The sequence below is a fragment of the Myxocyprinus asiaticus genome, chromosome 40 (assembly GCF_019703515.2).
Source record: "Myxocyprinus asiaticus isolate MX2 ecotype Aquarium Trade chromosome 40, UBuf_Myxa_2, whole genome shotgun sequence".
NCBI lineage: Eukaryota > Metazoa > Chordata > Actinopteri > Cypriniformes > Catostomidae > Myxocyprinus > Myxocyprinus asiaticus.
The window spans coordinates 11,312,568-11,331,700 of record NC_059383.1 but is presented as its reverse complement, the minus strand read 5'-3'; the positions used below and the strand labels follow the sequence as shown (position 1 = coordinate 11,331,700).

At 37.9% G+C, this 19,133-nt stretch overlaps 1 protein-coding gene across 1 annotated transcript in view; it reads right to left on the bottom strand.

Annotated features, from left to right (window-relative positions):
• Positions 1-17,015, bottom strand: part of LOC127431044 (short transient receptor potential channel 5-like) — a 109,422-nt gene extending 92,407 nt beyond the window's left edge. Inside the window, exon 1 of the mRNA XM_051681261.1 lies at positions 16,881-17,015. The gene's annotated coding sequence lies outside the window, so the exon portion shown is untranslated. The remainder of the gene's footprint in view (positions 1-16,880) is intronic.
• Positions 17,016-19,133: the final 2,118 nt, after the last annotated feature.

The window sequence follows — 19,133 nt, the reverse complement described above, 5'->3', positions numbered from 1 at the left end:
GTGATGAATGTTGCTGTTGTTTGTTTCAAAACAAAATTTCTTGTGAGCCATACAGACCTCAGCCTCCAGCTATAATATATACATAATAAATTCTATATATAGTATATATCTGTATGATTATATATATATATATATTGAAATAACAATAATTAATATCAACAACATTGATTAAATATTCAATAAAAATAGAATGAATCATATTAATCTCTGCAGCAAAATATTTGCAACACAAAACACATTGAGGTCGAAACAAACCATGTTTGTCCTCATTTTAAGTGAAACGGTATTTATTGTAGGCTGGGTCATGTTTTCTATTACATAAGGTAGTTTTGATCATGGTTTTTGAGAATAAAGCACGTCATTCAACCTGTCCATTTTGGTACCTCATTTGGGTAGATTCAACAAAGTGACAGATGAAATCAACCTGGTCTCATAGAATCACATAAGTATTTTTGCAAACTTATTTTTACATGGCTCATTGTGATTTTCACAGCACTTTCCTGGTGAAATAAACACTACAGGTGCTACAACAAGGACATTTATCAATTTTCACACAAATCACGAGTAAAACGGCATTTCATTTCAAACACTTACTTTTCACCCTGTTCCTCACACAATGCTATCAAATCACATATAAAAACTTTTACTATAGCGTACATTGTAAGGTGATACATTTTATCATTTGCATTACATTACCAACTACATTTACAAGCTGTCAGAGCGTGATCAAATTGTGCAGTAGCTCAACTGAAAGAGCGTTGCACTTGAGATACAAAGTTACGAGTCCTGAAGAGCATGCGAGTCGACACGTGAGCTGAAAGTGTCATAGAAGTGCAACCGGTCTTGCGCGACCCGCTCCGAATGGGATTCAAACCTGCCGTCACCGGCATGGGAGGCGGACGTGCTAACGAGGAGGCTAAAGGCTAGTGCCCAACCGATATATCGGTATTAGCTTTTCACCGATATACCTGTATCGGCATATATTTTACAGATGTGTAAACTTTTTTTCAGAACATATAATGCAGAAAACAATACTTTAGAATTGGTGTCATAGCGTAGTTTGTCCAGCAGAGCGCGCTCTGACTCCACTGTTTACAGAGGTGACTCTGAACTGATGGTAACTCGGCAGACAGGTCGGAGTTAAACGGTATGGATTTGAGCGATCTCTTCTCATTAAATTGCTAACTAGTTTGTGAAATACATAACTAAAATAATGTTAACCCTGTCCCTGACAACCATGTCACTCATGTTTATCACATCTGTTTGCTATGTTAGCCAGCTATAGTTTGTCAGTGCAGTCAGTAATGTAGCAGATTGAAAGGTAAACATCAGAGCATCTTTTTGCAGCTCAGCAGACAACAGTGCGGTGGTGGATTGTGTCTGATGAGTGTTGATTTCACGCTTCGCTATTACCTAGCTGGTGAGACACAATGCTGGAAAGTAAATAAGTCCATCTTTTACACTCCGTAGCAACGAGCTTATAGCTAACTAGCTAACCACATAAATACTTTCATTGTTGTAAGAGTGTAAACATGTATTCACCAAACTGTTTTGTTCAGGATTTGCAGTTTGGTACCCCCTTCAACCAAACAATTCCAATTGTTGCATTTACAAAATGTAATATTTAAAAGTCTGGTTTTCCAGACATTAAAATAGGATACGTATAAAAGGAGATTTAATATATAGTATATTTGCCTTGTGTAAATAATAATATATAGGAACTGTATCTAAAATAAATAAGGGGTGATACATACTAATACAACAGGCTGGAAAAATAGACATTTATTCATTTTAATATCCTATATATATATTTTGAATGTGTTGAAACTTGACACCGGGTGACGCACCCTAAAAACGGCACCGTTAGATTGGTTTCATACTGAAGAGATGCTTAAAAGTATGTTTTTTTTTCTCTCTCTCGTAAATGTAAATGAGTGTAAATGCCAACATCATCATATATGTCGAAAGGACTGATGCCTGTCAACCAAAACATGAGCTCATTGATGTCATAAAATATCAGTCTGCTTTTTTATTCCATCAGTTACTCCTGGTCGGAGTCTGCCGTATATATTTAGTTTATATGTATGGTTAGGTCTTACATAAATTTAATGGTGCAACGCTCAGATATTTAGTAGAGCGTAAATTGTGACTTAGTGCCCATTTACGCCACAACTAGGCTATGTTGTAACGTACGTATAGCTGGTGCAACCAGCCCCTGTTGTTTATTTAGCTATTTATTTTATTTTAATTTATTCTTTATTTAAATTGTCAGCAACTGACTTACACTAAACATACAGTACTGATGTTAATTAAGCAATTTATTTTATTTTTATTTATTCTTTATTTTAACGGTGGGCAAATGCCTGATTCTAAACATACAGTACTGAGTTTTATTCAGCTATTTATTGTATTTTTATTTATTCTTTATTTAAATGGTCAGCAATTGACTGATACTAAACATACAGTACTGATGTTTATTTAGCTATTTATTGTATTTTTATTTATTCTTTATTTTCTCAGTGTTCATTTCTAGAATTTGTTGACAATGTTTAATAATAATGTCAAATATTCTTTGATAAAAATATTTGTTTAAGAAAGCAGCCTTCCGAGTACTTTTGCATAGTCATATCGGTGCAAAATCAGTGCACAATCCACATAGAAAAGGTCTGTTTTCATTCCAGCTCAAAAATTAGCTATATCGGTCACCATATCGGTAATTGGTGAATTTTCCCTCTCTAAAATCGGTATCGCTATCGGTCTCAAAAATCCCATAACATTCAGGCTCTACTAAAGGCTACAGCCACTAGCGTCAGTTGCTAGTGTGCCTCTTGAGGCCAGGGGAGTGAGGTTTACACACAATGCACAGCTATCACTTACCAGCTGGCTCCCGTTACACTCACCCCCTAACTCAATCCTATCTGGGTCACGGCACCACTGTAACTGGGCCTGCTCGACCCGCTCCAAAAAGTATTTGAACCGGCGTCAACTGGCATGGGAGGTGGGCATGCTAACGAGGAGGCTAAATGCTACAGCCTCTAGCATCAGTCGCTAGTATGCCTCTTGAGGCCAGGGGAGTGAGGTTTACACATACTGCACAGCTATCACTTATCAGCTGGCTCCTGTCACAGAAGCACCACAAAATGATGTGGATACTTCAGCAATTGCCTTTTTCATCTCTCATTCACTTTTTTGACATTATTTGTTAGGTTTATTTTTAAGGTTTTAGAGTAGGGAGGAAGGTTTTGTTGATTTACAGCATGATACACCATACTGTATAAGCCTATCCATTTTGCTATCCTTAATGCACAATTATATGGTTATTTTGTATTTTATTATTTCTACTTAGCATTTTTTTCCTACTGTCCGCAATCCTATCAGAATATCCTTTTGAACCATTTTTTGTGCCGCAGTCTACCAGTTGTGAACCGCTGTTATAGAGCTCAAAACATTATGTACAGGATGCCATGGATTTCAAGAAAGGTCAGCCGTTTTTAAACAGTTTTTTACAAGTTCTTGCTACTTTTAGATCCATGGAAATGGACATAGGCCTAGGAGTTGGATTCTGCAGTGTCACCACCTTGAATTAAGTGCTGCGCAGTTGATAGTTCCTCCAAGCCACTGCTATTTTAGCAGTGAGGTGAGACAAATTGGAAATATATGTGAGTGCTACTATAATTATAGGAACAGAGACCTTGTGGAGAACTGGGTCAAGACAATCAGACCCGACAGGTTTACTGAAATTCCAATTACGATGCTCCTTTAGAAGCAGAGACAGGCAAGGGAATGTGTGTGTCAGGAAGGGACAACTGACAAAATGGAGAATGTGTGGTCCTTTGGATTATTTAGGAACATAAAATAGGCATGATGTCGTAAAAGAGAAAGCAGATATAAAAAAAAATCCTTAGTCCATTATAAAATTATTAAAGACCCAATAGAATGAAAATAAAGGTTTTGTTGGTTAAATCATGTGTGTTGGCTTTGAAGCCATCTATGCAATTAGATGAAATGTAGCAGATACAGTATATGTTTCAAAATGTCTCAGGTTATTTCTTCAACAATCTGTCAAAAGGGATACATTTTTGACTGTCTGATGACTTAAGTATTTGTTTTAATCATTGGGTGCAGTTGACAGATTATCTGCTTTAGACTTGAGCTTTATGGCAGATTTAATTTGTATTGTGTGTGATTTACCTTGTGTGGATTTGATTTGTCAATGAAGTCTAGGTCTAGCCATGAAATTACATGGTCACAGTCACAATCAGTGTTACTGAGTGATGGCAAAACATAAACCAGATGTCCTCAATGGTTGACATCAGGTATTGCACTTTTAGGGTAAACCATGGTAAGCTTGTGACATCGATGCAAGGACCACCGTACCGGAGTTCACATGAACCGTACTCCAGACTACCTCTTCAAGTGGACTCGGATGCGGTTTGCTGGTGCAGTCATATATGAGAAGTTGGTGTAATGAAGTGTCCTAACCATGTGCAATGCAACAAAGCAACAAGTTATAAAAGCTACAGTATCTCTTCCATGTTAATCCGAGTTTCTGTCCTAATCACCCGGGACAAGCAAAATTATTTTGTTGGTTCTTGTTTTGTTTTTTATTTCTGGGACTTAGCCCAGGGTTAAAAGCTTGGAGTTTGAAGGATTTATGAGTGCAACAGTCAATCACACAGACAGAGAGAAAAAACGTCAGACAGATAGATTTCGAATAGAAAGAATGGGTTCTGATGGAGCTATTCACACAAAGCTCGACAAATCATCCGACAACAAACCGAAGTTGAGCAGTCTGATTTTTTTTCTTCTGACAAAGAGGTATAAGCGTATTGTCATGTTTTCAGAGTTGCCGCTGCTGCACAATCCAGTGTGTTGGTGGTGCTAATCAGTCGGTAAAAGAACGAGAAACACTGGCATTGAAGTGCAGCTGCTGATGAGTTTTTGATGAGTTCTGCATGTTTAAGAGATGATCCTGGTGTCTAGATCAAAGTGATACTGTCCAGTCCCAGCAGGTTGTGTCAAATATAGTGGTCTGTGGCATCCTCCGCTATATATCGCTCAGAATTGGACCGCAAGATTAGAATTGTGCATGCAAATTTCATTTAGCAGCGAATGAAACACCATGTGATATGTTCCAAATAGGCTATTCATAGTGTTTTTTCTTAAACCAGTACAATGAATGTTAATAAATAGCATTTATTAAAATGGTTATATTTATAAAATTAGTGTTATTCTTTGTGCGTATTCTTTGGTGTGTTGGAGTTTTAGAAATGGCTATAATAAATCTTAACATGAATATTAATTGTAATAAAATTATGTCATTATATAAAAATGTGGTATGGATATGGGACTGATTATTTTGTACTCCTTTATGTTTTGGTTGCTGTACTTTTTAAACTCTAAACCAGGGATGGGCAACTTTGAAGGGGGAGAGGGCCAATATTTTTTCTCCATTCTACCAAGGGGCCGGATTACAAATCCGCACTCTAACAATGTTCACCCCTTTACTCAATTTTCTCATTATTGTGGGTAATCTATGCACAACTAATGCAATGTTCTTTTAAAGATTTTGTTACCTATATTAACATTGTTTATTTAACAATATTTATAAAAACTAATATAATTATTTTGTAACTTGCGTTTTTACTAAAACATGTCATTCACATGTACAAATTCATGTTAGCAATATACTTCAGACCTACATTTTCAAGAAAATGTATCTTCAAGTGAATGGGTACCAAAATTTTGAAGCTCCAAAATGCACATTAAGTCAGCATAGAAGTAATCCATATGACTCCAGTGGTTAAATCCATGTCTTCAGAAGTGATATGATAAATGTGTTTGAGAAACATAAATATTTAAGTCCTATTTTACTAAAAATCTCCTCACTGCCCAGTAGGTGGCGATATGCACAAAGAATAATAAAATAAGTATGTCTCAGATGTCAATAACACCCTGTCTACAGCGGGCGCGTCCGTTGACGTGACGCGCCGCAACGGCTTGAGAGTGTCTACACTGGAGGCGTCGACACAAACTTTGTAAACCATTTAATTTGTGTAGTAGCTCCAGCGCGTGCAGCAAAATGGAACGGGACACCCTTTTACTGTCGGCACGACGGACGCACCACAACAGACACTTCCAGTGTAGACAGCATCATTGATTATAATGGAGTTCTATTACTTTTGACGCAACGCAACGTGCCACGCGTGTCCGGTATAGGCACGTAAGATTTCTGGTTAAAAATGAACAAATTGCCATTATTGACTGAGTACATATACAATCAATGTTCAAAACAATGTCCTTACTGTAACCCAATTTACTACAGTGTGCCTATAAAAATTATTTGTATTTTGAGCTGTCGGGTTCTAATTTGGGTACGTAATAGCTAGCTTATGACGTTCATCTTTGCCTCATTATGTAATATCCACATACACAGAAAAGAAGTACCGGCTGTATCATTTTCTGGCTGGAGAAACTAACCTTTTCCAGGGCTAGTCAACTGGCGGCCCGCGGGCCAAATCCAGCCCGCCAATCATCTTTGTCTGGCCCTCCAACGGATTTTTTTTATTTTTATCAAATTGTCTCCCCATCTGAAATACCAGAGCGTCCCTTGTGCAAAACTCAGCGTTCATAGGCTTGAGCCTCAGCAGTCAGCGGTGAGTTTAACAACGCTCATTGGCATATGCAACAGCATTCAGCCATCATCAGTTGTGCGGACCAGAGTGCGCGTTTAAGCTTTTCTGGCCATAGTTTAGTTACACTGCTTTGCTAAACATGGATCACAACGTTTAGGTGAGCATTTGATAGCGTCTTTTTCAATCAAATGTATTTATATAAAAATTCCTTAGTTGTGTGGAGTGCAATCAAATCTACAGAGATAAAAAATTACCACCACAGTTGTGACAGAAATGTTGTCAGCACATTAGGCCACAAAAGCAAAAAGATTATGAAAACTGAACGTTCAAGGACAATGCTGAGAAGTTTTCTTTTATTCACTATTCTTGGAGTGTCAAATAGGGATGGGTGGATCAATCCTAAAGTATCGATACATCCGATACTGTTGTTGTATCAAAAATATCGATCATCACACAAAAATATCGATTCTAACATTTTTTTTATTTTTTTTTTTTACTAGGGATATTATTATTTGGTTACCATGAACATGAACAATAATCACAAGCTTCAAAGTGAAATAAAAAAGGATTAGGCAATATTAGCAAATACTTGAGGAGGATGGGAACTATTTCTTCTTCCGCTCATCTTAACGTGCATAAATGCTGAAAGACAAGCAGACAAACGCTTGCGCCGTCACAAGGCTCGTTCAAACAAGAGGGATCAGTGCCTTGTAGAGGTAATGACAGAAAATCAGAGAAACAGCTTCTGGAGTAAATTCACGCTAAAATAACAACATATCTAAAGGTGACATTTTTTTAATGAGTTTGTGTGTAATTACTGTTAATAAATAATTTAAAAAAATAGTTAACTAAAGTTAAAATTAAAATGACTAGTTATATAGTAATATTTTACTAAAGTAACATTGTAGTAACCATGTTTGTTTGTTTGTTTGTTTGTTTGTTTTGGGGGGGGGGGGGGGGCTGAAACTATGATTTTACTACAGTAATATTGTTGTAGTTACCATGGTTAATTGTGTGGTAACTATGGTTTAACTAAATCCCATGGTTAAACTATAGTTAGTGTATTGAAATAATGGTTAATTTTTGTAAGGTAAACAAAACAGAAGTCTAATAATTTTCTGTTTAGGCTCACAAATGTAAAAAAAAAAATAATAATAATAATAATAATAATGACTTGAATTATGACTAAAAATAATATTTTAAATTGCCCATTTTATCCCAAGAAATTAATTTAATAGAAGTATCGGTATTGGTATTGACGATATTGGACTTGAAATTATTGGTATCGGATCGAAAAGAAAATAAGTGCTATCGCCCATCCCTAGTGTCAAACTGCCATGTCTCATCTGTTCAGGGTCTGTAGGGCTCGTAAAAAAGTGATAATGTAAAACTGAATCTGCAAATATCCTGATTATATTTGGTTCTATACAGCTGTGAGTCAGCCCTCTCAGTCACAAACAGCATCAACTCAGTTTGTTCTTCTTTTGCCAGTGATTACCTACACAAAAATCTGGTTCCTGCACTGGCTATTGTGTGCAAATTCACAATAGTTGCAGGATTTTTTCCTCACTGAATAGGATGATACTTTATAGAGGAAATTGAAGAATAGACATTTTATCTCTATTTTTCCAAAAAAGAAAAATATATTTAAATGAATGCTTTCTTAAGTAAACATGACATTTTTATATGACCATTGTTTTCATATGTGGGCTGATATTGTGAGTTTTAATAATTTGTAAACAATAGCCCTAAAATGTTAAATGACTATTATGTTTTTTTTGTTTTTATTTTATCAAAGTAAAGTTGGTAAAAAATTAATTGTTAGTTAAGAGTCATGTTTGTTCTTCAGCCAGATCTTATGAAGGAATTTATGGCCAGACCTTAAAAAATTATAATTCAATATACAGTATACCCTGTGACTATTTTAATATAAATAAATGCACTGTATAATTTTTTTAAAGTAACACGTAGAAAGTGTTAGCTAAGATAAATACAGGAAAAATGCTGGCCCCCGCCAAGTTCTCATCTGGATAATCTGGCCCCCACAAGAAAGTAGTTGAAGAGCCTTGAACGATGCTGTTCAGCTCAGTTCAGTAACACTCACAGTTCAGGACAGCATCATTGCAGTCTAGATGGATGTTAATCCGTTATGCATCAAGTTGTTTACCTGCTATAATGCTTGGATATGTTTTCTGGTTGTTGAAGCTTATATTGCTTGTCATGCTTTTATGAATCGAACATTACTCGTGTGTTAACCGATCGCAATGTATCCGGTGAAGTTTCTGTGACATGTTTAAAATGTATGACTTCTGAAATTGACTACTTGTAATTGTTATATTGCATATTTAAGCATATTCTTTTTTTACATTTAATAAAGTATATTTGATCCCCATCATTACTGAATCCTCATTTGATGTGTTTATGTGTTATTGTGTGCATTGCATAGACATGCTATTGTAGTAACTGAGGCTGGACAATATAGAATAAAAATAATAAAATCTTTTATTGAACTCGTATCAGCCATATCACAAGTTTAACCTCTTAAATTGAAAACTGTAGTACAATTCAAACATTAATGGTAGATAAAAGACTTGAATAATCCTATTAAGATCTACTGGTGGTGGCTGAGGAGAGTCCCCTGTTCTCTTTGTAAAAGTGTTTGAGTGTAGTGTCAGAAAAGTGATTTAAGTGTCAAATTTAATCGAATATGTAAATAAAAGTGTTGTTTATTTTCATTAAAGCACGTAATATTTCCGTCGCAAATGTTTAATTGTATAACATCAACATGAAAATAGCACGTTATGACTCCGGCTCCAGTCATGGTCACACACAGGCGATGTCAAGTTAAGCTCAAATTGGGAGATTCATCCACCAGAACAGCAGTGCCAGAACACGACTGACGTAATGTATTCTTCCGCAAATTGCTTGCAATTTTAAGTTTCAACCACAGATGTCGCTTGAGAGCACAAAGTTATGTAGTACAACTTTAATGATGTCAGTGAGCTCATGTTTTGCATGACAGACTATAATCCTTTAAAAATATGATGATGTTGATATTTACACTCGTTTACATTTACGTGAGAGTATATTATGTAAAAAAAAAAATAATTACTTTGAAGTGGCTATTCAGCATGAAGCCATTCAAACGGTGCAGTTCTCAGGGTGCGTCAGCACATTCAAAATATATATTGGATACTAAAATGAATAAATGTCTATTTTTTCAGCCTGTTGTATTAGTATTTATTTATTGTCCTCATAAATTTTAGACACAGTTCCTGAATTATGTTATTTACATAGGCTAAATATACCATTTATTAAATCTACTTTTATTACGTGTTGTATTTCCATGGGAATACAATTTATTACAGCTGATAGTTACATGAGCAAACAAGGTTTGAACATCAACTGTAATGAGATCAAACTAAAATTCATGGCTTTTTTAACACTTCTGTGTACAAATTTGAAGGCTGCTTATTGGATCAATAAAGGTAAACATCATATTATGCGACTACGCATTACTTTATGGAGAGCTTACGACCTACTAGTTAAGTCTTGCCTTAAGAACAGTTGGTGCAACCAAATTAAGCACCGACTTAGTAACAAACTATCTAGTAGTCAATAAGCCCTTAGTTTGAACTTTACTTCCCAGCTTAAGTGAGACCTTACGGAAATCTGGTGCAACCCTACCCAGATGTCTTTGAGACCATTATGATTTAGATTGTTTGTAAATCTGATCTTTTTAAAATGTTTAGCAGATTGTAATGGTTTCCAGATGAAACGTGTGCTTTCTGGGCTGAGCGAAGTTTGGTGGATGTAGCTTGAAAGCTCAATGAGGAGTTACAAAAATTTAGTCTTGGAAATGGTGGTCTTGGTTTAGGGATTTTATAATATCTTACATTTTATAATTTGCTTACATGAGCTACAAATAATGAGCTTAAAGTGTACTACAGTATATTAACTGTGTATGTATGTTTCAAACCAACATAAATATAAAACTAATTGAGGAAGATTTAACATGACAAATCCCCAACCCTTCTGAAACATCCAGCTGGTTTATGCTGATTTAGTGCTGGTCTAGCTGTTGGACCAGCATAGCCATGGTGTTGAACGGATTTATTTTTCTGATTAAGCTGATTAATAAAGGCTTGCTGGTTAAGCTAGTTAAGCCTAGTGCATATCAGCACTCCAGCATCCCATATTGGTGACAGCTTCCAAAACACAACATATGCTGGTCTTTTCAACAGGGATATGTGCCTCAAGAAAAACCATAAAAAGAATGCTGTCTGGAGAAGCATCACAGAATTCATAACACTATAAGGTATGTCTCCTTTTTCATGCTCTTTAACTGTGCAGTGCATTGCAAGTGAGAGATAGCACACAAACTGGGAGAATTCATCTGCACACTGTTCTGATTGGCTCTGATTTCGTTGCGCAGCATTTTCCATTTCATTGAGCACTGAAAAATTGCTCGTCACTGGAATCTTGTGAGGTAAAACCTGCTGCCCATAATACTGAACATGTTTTTGAGACTGCAGTCCACACATGTTGGAGACATTCGGTTGGAGATGCTAATTGGGCACAGGCAGCTGTTTACTAGATCATGGGAGAGTCAGATAGCAATTCCAAAGCACTTCCTCCTTTCTCTCTTTCTCTGTCTCCAATCTGAATGCTTCTAACCCTGTGGACTGGACCTGCATCGCAATCATGCGCTGCTGTTTTTCACAGAGCATCAATGACAGCAGACAAACAGGGTTCAGCAAGTGGTTGTTTATGTAAAACCTGCCTGCCGCTCTGTTAAAGTGACTCATAGTGACAAGCACCTGATATACACCACTCATCACACAACAGGGCTATTAGCCAGACAAGCCTCGTCCAACCATTGGACATATTATTATTTGATATCAGGAAGCAATGAGGTAATGTCAAGTGGCTTTGTAGAATATTTGCATGGACCAACCACCATGTTTCACCACTGCCAGCTCAAGCTGGATTTTCCAGAAGGAATGTGTAATTGATGTAGGCTATACACCTTTGCTTTTTGTACACTTCAGGCATGTGTCTTTCTGCACCACCTGACACACTGTGGATGATTTGGCAACTCTGGATCACACAATCAAGTATTGGTTAATAAGGCCAATTTAAATGCACACTAGGCAACATGGCATGCACTGTTAACAGAAATTATCCAATTATCAGTAACACTTTGAGCGGTAATTGAGTGTTTGATTCTCACTCTGTTGCTGTGTTACATTTTCACTCTTTACAGATATTCATGGAAACCTTTCATATGGAGAACAGAAGAGAAATAATAGCCATTTACATGGTTATGTCCTACTGCTTCTCACTGTGACTAATGTCCCTACAATTCATTAAGCTACAATTCATCTACATATTGTTGGCTTAAAGGAATATTTCAGGTTCAATACAAGTTAAGATCAGTCAACATATTATTTGAACTGTAAAGTTGTTTAAATCGTAATTGTTACAGTCATTTTAGGGTTTGTTGACATTACATTGTCATGGCAACAAGTTGTAAAATTGGCTACAACTTTACACAGAAAAGGTTTGTAAGTGATTTCATCACACTAAAATCATGTCAACACACATTGTTTACGTCTTGTGGCTATACTTTTGAAACAGTGAGTATTTTAATGTTCAAAAGTAGGCCCCCATTCACTTATATTGTAAGTGCCTCACTGTTACCCTGATTTTTGCTTTTTTTAAGAAAAGGAGAGAAAAGTCCAAATAAATTTTTTGTGGCAATCAAAATTATGCTACAAATGATGTTGATTGAGCTTAACTTGTATTGAACCCGGAATATTCCTTTAAATGTTGATAAATGTGCAACATTTTTAGTATATGTAAAAAAAAAAAATCAAAATCTAGTGAGCTGCTTCCCTGCCTACTGCCTACATATCCTAACCATCATGAAACCTCATAAGTAACCGATTTTAGAACACTCTGCCTATGTGGCAACTGCATGCCACACAATTAGCCTTTCACACAGAGACTCCACTCACAATTGATTTCAATAGAGTTTGACGTTAGCATGTTGCTAAGCTAATGCGATACTCTAATAGGCATAAAAATACATAGTAAACAAATGTTGGATAAAGTAATCCATTTTTACATTTCAATGCACTATTTGTCATCGATACTTTTAATTTTATTGAATGTGCATTGAATGCAAAAGAAGTTTATTTATAATCAACATTTGTCACTTCATCTGCTATCTTATAATTATTTTTTACAAAGAGCTTATTGCAGTGCATCCTGAGAGTGTGTTTACTGTGTAGGATGCTTCCTTAAAATGTGGTCAAAATGTGGTATTAAAGGTGGCAACACAATTAAGACACTTACCTTTAGGAACATCCATCACACCTTAAAATGCTGCCTCATGAGACATCTTACTAGGTTTTGGAATGGAGTATGTGTTATATAATCTACTGAGAATGCTAAAGCGACCTTGAAATTTCATGTTATTTACACATAGGTTGATATGAGCCAGAAACCAAGTGAGCGTACATTGTGGATCAGGTGTGCAGCCACAGATGGGACATTAAAGCACACCTGTGTCCATCAGCACAACCTATCCTGTGCCTGTAACCTCTCCATTTGTACATTACTCTACTATTTCTTTGCCTACACTAAGGCTTGATTTCACTTACTCTGATAGAATTACACCTGTAACAGCTGCAACACCTGACTGTGCCCCAAGGCCTAAAAGTGTTTTGGAAAAGGAAAGTACTTCCTGCAGATTTAGGGGCTTTATCTATTCCATATTAGAGATGATGGGTCATGGTGGTCAACTAGTCCATAAGTGGTCCAACAATTAGTCCATTAGTGAGGTGGACTAGTTTGTCTAGACTTTACTAGTTTTTTCTTTTTTCCTTTAATTAGTATGTTGAGTACATGCTGTTTAAATTTTAAACAGAAAAGTTGCATCTTTAAATGAATCTTCTTTTTTTGAGAGTCCCATCACAAGTGTTACGTTAGAAAATAGTCCAACTTTTATCAACGTATCTCGCAACGCCTGCATTCGGGTACATATTTGCATTAAGTCTAGCTGGTTTAAAACACAAGAACGAGTCCTATGTAAACACTTCTTAGGGCACTTATACACTCGAGCTGACAGAATGTTTGACGAATACAAATGTGTAAGATTGGTGTTCGAAAAAGAGCTAACTTGACCCACCTCTCCAATGTTTTCTTTGCCTATGTTAGAGTGCGTTGTAACAAAAGTTGAAATTTTCTCAACTTTTGGTTATATGATAGAGCGTCACAAGTTTTTCCTCTCTGTCCTTCCAATCCATCATTCCAATTGAAATCAATGGATTTACAGCATTCTCTAAATGTGTGTAGGCAACCTTGAGAGACATTTCTAATTGGGGTTAGGGGAATCTGAAATGTACCAAATTATATAAACTAGTCATTCAGGCAACACACCAGCTCATTTTGAAAATATGCAGTTTTGCACATCCACATTCCATACCAAATCTGGATATGTGATATGTATATGATACCACTAAGGGAGATTCATTACAGTCTATATAACCTGTTGACAGTAACAAATGGCCACTCCTTTAACAAGGCTTTCTACTTGAGGACATTTGACCATATCCTCAATGATTTATTAAAAATAAATTTTGTTGCACCTCATGTATTCAGATAGAAGACAAAGGCAGGCCTAATGCAGTCGTAAAACCTAACTGAGGCCCACACACTCCGTCATAAATCTTACTGACAAAAAACGCGCCAAAATCAAACAAAGGGAGTCCAAAACAGACTACAAATCCCATGAAGCCTTGCTCACTAAAGGATCGAACTCTCAACTCCTATTGGATGAGGCACACAACAGAACGGCCCTCAACCATGACGTCATCAGGAGTAGAAATACCTCTGAGATGCTTCCGGGATTTGCTTCCAGCAACTTTGCTCGCCGTGTGTAGACGCAGCTCATCGCTGCTCTCAGGTGTAGCCTCGTGGCACAAGGAAGTAACGTACGACTTGAAACTGTGGCAATACAATCTCCATCTCGCTGGACAAGTTGAGATTACTCTGTGTTCCACCGAACACTTTAACGGATCCGAAGGAGACCACCGAGCAATCCGCATCTTCATCCGTTTGCCTGCAGAAGTGAAGAGAAAAAGAGTTCTCTTCCCTCTTCAATCAAGTCGACGTCGCTGATTTCTCTGCCAGCCCGCTGAGAATCAGCAGCCGTACCGCCCGCCGAAAGAGCGAGGAAACAGCCTCCCATCTTCACTCGAGGCTTGAGGAACCGAGTCGGAGTTAAAGGTTGGATGAACACACGTTCGTCTGCATCCTCATATGATTCAAGTAAGAAGTTTACGTCTGGGCAGAGATAAAATATTATAGTGTGTTATTCTTGTGTATCAAGGTTATTGCTTGTACAGTTTACGGACCACCAAGTCCGCTCATTGCTGCTAATAATACTCAAGGTATTACTGTAATGTACTGTTATCGTGAATGAGATCTGCTGTGTTGTTGTTCAACCACATTGGACTGTTGTGTATTTCCGTCATCACGGGTGAGACCGGCACACTGAGTTTATCCATTAAAGAATCAAAGACCGCGGGACGGTTTATGAGCCGTCCACCGCGTCTCCTAGTGATAAACTAACAGCTGCTTTCTCTCCCACGATCGCAAAACCGGCTTTGGTGCTGCCACTTTATTCTCTCTCTCTCGTAATAACCACACACACACGCGACCCCTCACAAACATTCTCGCACACACTTTTGGCTAGTAGATAACTTTGTGAGAAAGCTCAGTCACGTCTGCCATTCTGTGCGCGTCCCTCCTTACACACACACACACACACACACACACACAGACACACACACACACACATTCACACACACACACACACACACACACACCTTTCTCTCATGTGTTATTGGCTTATGTTGGTTACCATATCTAATCATGTCACTGTTTAGTTTGTAGTTGTAAGTCAAAGTTTATTGACTGCATTGTATTGATTATTAATTGATATTACTGCATAAATAAACTTTGTTATATTTCAAAGAGAAGTGTTTTGGTTTGTTTTGCATACACCTGTGTCAAATGTTGACAGGGGATGTCAGTGCTCAGATTCAAGCCTTCATTGTTTCTTTTCGAAGGTCGATATTCCTAAGATGTCGATTTTCCTAAGAGAACAATCTAATATTGAGACTGTTATACTATCTGGTTATTAGTCCCTGATTCCAGGGTGGTGCCCCGGCGATATTAATCCTTATTAATATTCTACTGATTTTTGATAATTGATAATTATCTTTGATGATTGTTGAATTTGAAGGATCAATAAGCTAGTGTTAATTTTAATCAATGTTTCATCGATGTTAATAATTAATGATCATCTTTGATAATTGTTGATTTAAAGGATTAAAAAAAGCTAACATTAATTCTCATCAATGTTCTATTGATTTTAATAATTAATAATTATCTTTGATAATCAAGAATTATTTCTAATAACCAAACCCGCTCCTGAACGTGGCGCACTACATTTAACGGTGCGCCATGTGAGGTTTTAATGAGGTAGATTCTATTATTTAATTTAAATATTAATTAATAACTAAAGAAATAATTATTAATTATTTCTGATAGTAACACTGATCTAAACAACCAGTAGAACGTACAATTCACTAAATATGTCAAGCTCTCCTTGACACAGGGTTTTTGGAATAATGATATGATGATCTTTACAGTGCATGATACAAACAAACAAACAAACAGCTTAGACAAGCCTAAGGTTTTTCTTGCTAGTCTAAGCTGGTTTATGCTGGCCTAGTTGGCATCCCAGCCTAGCTAAACTGGTTTTAGCTCATCTTCCAGCCTAACCAGCTGAAAGGTGCAGAATAAATGCCTCACTGTAACCTTGATTTTTCCTTTTTTTTAAAGAAAAAGAGGGACAAGTCTAAATTAATTTTGTGGCAATAAACATTTAGCCACAAATGCTGTTGATTAACTTGTATTGAACCCGAAATATACCTTTAATTATTTTCCCACTTTGATTCATTATTTTCCCATTGTCTCATTTCCTATTATTTTCCCTTTTCTTTATATTCTCCCTCATTTACCAGCTGTAATATTACCCTGTTACCCATTACAAAGATATGTGTATGTTGACATGCTCCATAAAAAAATTGCTCAGATCCATTTGCATTCTGCAACACATAAAACATTACTACATGTTTTCAGCATGCAAGGTTAAGAAAGTGCACTTACCCAGCACCCTGTGTTTTACATGTTGTGTCCTATGTATCTCAACATCCAATCTCCCAATTTCAAGATGATTCCGTTTTAAAGTCCACCGGCAGCGCGGCTCGCCATTTGCTCTGGAGGAGAACCACTGAGGGGGTATTAAGCCCACCTCAGGGACTCCATTGATGGGCCACAGCGTGCGGTTCCCAGCTGTTCACTCTGATCTGAGTTCAGCCCACCCAGACGAGCATCAGGAGACAGCTGCATTCAACCTCACATCTCTACAGGTGACAAAAACACATAATCAAACAAGAGAAATGGCTATTTCTTTAGTGTCTTCTTCCACGCTTCCACGTCTGCCGAGGTTCAAAGCCCTCTTGTCGGTGCCGTGAGTGTACTGGGGGCTTGGCATAAGCTTGCCATGGTTGTCATGGTTGCCGAATGGAGTATGGCTTCTCCTGCTCTTGCTCTACCTCTGTCTGTCTGTGTGCCGCTCTGGCTGTCTATTCGCTCTCCCGTTTTTCCACTCCTCACTCTCCTCTCACCGCCTCTCTGTCTCCCTCCCTCTCACACTCACACAGCATCCCTCGATTCCCTGTCTCCTTTCTCTTTCCCCTCCTCTTCGGCACTCAGGTTGTTTTGTTGTTGTTGTCAACTGGGTTTCTTCATCTCTTTTAAAATCGTCTTGGATGTGACAGCAGCTGCTCCTCATTTGTGTGTTCCAGTCTTAAGAAACTATGAGCGCTGCTCTGTTTCTCTCCTGACAGCAGCGTGTGGTGGGAGATGTTTAACAGTCATTAGTGTGCTGTTTGTTTGATGTTTCTCTCCCGAGCGTTCCACGTCTCTCGGCTCGCTGGGAATGACATGAGGAGTACAGGTGTGTGCCATCAGCTCAGCCCACTGGAGAACCAGACAAGCGTGCAGTGCTTAGTGCCACAGTACACTGGTTTGCCACACTGTTCAATTACTTGTGCCTGTGCATGTGCATGGAGAATATTATATTGTGCCCCAGTACAATTTTACAGATAAATCCTTGTCTGAAGAGGGAGATTACTGTATAACATGCCCCAAAACCCCTCAAAAACCAGCAAAACAGATCATCCTAACCAGTTGGGCCAGTCGGGGAGACCACCTACCCACACAAGGCTGGTTTAGGCAGTTTTTTTTTCCAGTAGGGTTCATAAAACACAGTACCATATACCAAACTGACAAAGGCAGGTAATCAGGTAATCACAGGCGTGCTGATATTCCAGCATGATCACACAGGAAATCGATATGTTGCTTCCAAAAGCTCATGTACCTTGAAAGCAACCCCATTCTCCAGAATTCTCCAAATCGATAACTCATCATCTTCCCGAGCTCCGAACGTGAAGTTGAACTCGCCCTGAGACGAGCCGGCGGTCTTGTCCGAGAGCCCGACTGGGGCAGGCGAGCGAGCTGGGGAATGGGAGGTCAGTGGGGGGATACTCGGCGGAGGTGGTCCCATTGATGTCCCCAAATCGCCCCCAGTGCTAACCGATGCGGCCTCAAACCCGTAGGTAGGACTGGTGTGGGGAGCCGCTGGGGTGGCTTGCTTTTTTTACGAAAGCAAGCCACGACCGCAACGTTGCCATGGTCATGTTCTCGCAATGAGGAAAATCTAAATGAGTGGTTGCATACCAGCTCCTTTTATACCCGTATGTCTGGGGGAGTGGCATGTAAATTCCACTCGCCAATTCTCACTGGCCTTTTTAAAAAAAAGCAGAGGTGTTTGGGGCTCCCAAGAGTGACCCCTAGTGTCACTACATCGACACAACTTCAAGTGAGTGACAGATAGGGAACTAATATGATTTCTATATTTAAAAGTTATTTTATCTATTTAATCTATCTATTTAATTTTTCTTTTAATCAAGAAATCTGTAGTAGTGATCTCTAGGCACAGTTTAACAGCAGTGCTGTAATTTCTAGTGGGTTATTCATCTTGTCTGGTGTGGCCATGGGCTATGGCATGTATTATGTATGGCTCATCTGCACTGGGGTCTCAACAGTAATAGTCAGCACTATTAAACCAGTCCTCCATGTTTAATAATCACAGTGCGTAGATATTCCTCTACATCTTCACAGTTTTCAACAATTAGCTGCTGCAACCTAGTCTCATAAAATAAACGTTACTATAACTATATTTTTGATGACTTTTGTGTGCCACTTCTACACTTTGTCGCAGTTCCTGGTGAAATTAACACTAGACAACTACAACAACTGTGCGTTTTATTAACTTCTGCATGACTACAACGGCTA